The sequence below is a fragment of the Octopus bimaculoides genome, chromosome 7, assembly GCF_001194135.2.
Source record: "Octopus bimaculoides isolate UCB-OBI-ISO-001 chromosome 7, ASM119413v2, whole genome shotgun sequence".
Taxonomy (NCBI): domain Eukaryota; kingdom Metazoa; phylum Mollusca; class Cephalopoda; order Octopoda; family Octopodidae; genus Octopus; species Octopus bimaculoides.
In genome coordinates, this window is record NC_068987.1 from 20,723,585 (window position 1) to 20,724,982 (window position 1,398).

The following is a 1,398-nucleotide window of genomic DNA, read 5'->3' on the forward strand; positions in this document are numbered from 1 at the left end:
TATATATATATTATAATAATAATAATAATAATAATAATAATAATAATAATGATATAAATGTTATATATATATATATATATATATACTTGGAAGAGGATGCGTGGCGTTAAATCATATAATAATGTAAATAATATATATACTTACATATAAATATGTATATATATGCACACATACATATATAAATGCATACATACATACATACATACATACATGCATATACATATATGTGTGCGTGTGTGTGTGTATATATATATATACTTGCTGATGTACCCGGTAATTCCTGGGAAAGCGGGGCTTATCCCCTGGTTCCGTTCTCATAATTGTTTCGCTAATCCAATAACAACACTACAAATGTATGTTGCCCTTAAAATGTTTTTTGTGCATTTACAGAGAATACCGAACTGGCTTACACAGGATCTTGTTTTTAGGAAATCCCAATAAGTTATGGATACCCAAACAGTGAAGTCAGTTATGTAATAACATGAAATTAGTTTACCGATAGTAAGAATTCAAATAAAGTAGCCCCGAAAACGGCTTTATTGCGTTCCCAGAGTATATAGAACATAAGAGGAAACACTAATAAGGTATGTATACTAAAATCGTGAAGCATGTTACGTAATAACAGGCTAATCAGATATGAGATAGTAACAATTCAAAGTAAATAACTCTGAAAAGGGCTTTTGTGCGTTCCCAGAGAATATTACCCTCAGGGGCGCTAGTGTTGGTATATTCTATTTACTTGTTTAAGGGTTGTGCTGTATAAATTGCGAAAATAACTCTAACAGTTTGAATACTAAGAAATAGGCATACTCAATTTAATTTTTACCAAATAATTTAGGAAAATGATTGGGTTATTTCCCTTGGCTATATATAAGGATCCCTTCCAAGGGCCCTATTATCGAATTGTTTCAACAATCTGAGTATGCCATGAGGTTTCCAGACATGATTTCTGCTCACTTGTCAAGTTTCATCAAAATCGATAAAACGATGTAGGAGGAGTTAGCTAACAACTCCACACACACACCCACATTTTCCACATATGTAGTATATATATATATATATATATGTACATACATATATATAGGCACACAGAGATTACATGCATAATTCTTACAAATGTATGTATGTATGTATGTATGTATGCATGTATGTATGTATACACAAGCGCTGCCATATAATCGTCTACCAAACTACATCAATGTCATCAGATGACCCGAGGTTATAGAACAACACTCTTCGCCAAGGAGCAGTGTGGCTAGATCGAACCCGAAACCACATGACAACGAAGCAAACTTCTTAACCACACACACACACACACACACACACACACACACACACACACACACACACATGCACTCACACTAAGCCATACCTGCGTCTGTTTCTTTTTAATTATTA

General features: G+C 33.3%; 1 long non-coding RNA gene across 1 annotated transcript in view; it reads left to right on the forward strand.

The window, feature by feature from the left end:
- Positions 1–1,398, forward strand: part of LOC128248332 (uncharacterized) — a 153,713-nt gene that overhangs the window by 149,053 nt on the left and 3,262 nt on the right. Inside the window, exon 3 of the long non-coding RNA XR_008264572.1 lies at positions 391–584. This is a non-coding gene — a long non-coding RNA (uncharacterized LOC128248332). The remainder of the gene's footprint in view (positions 1–390; positions 585–1,398) is intronic.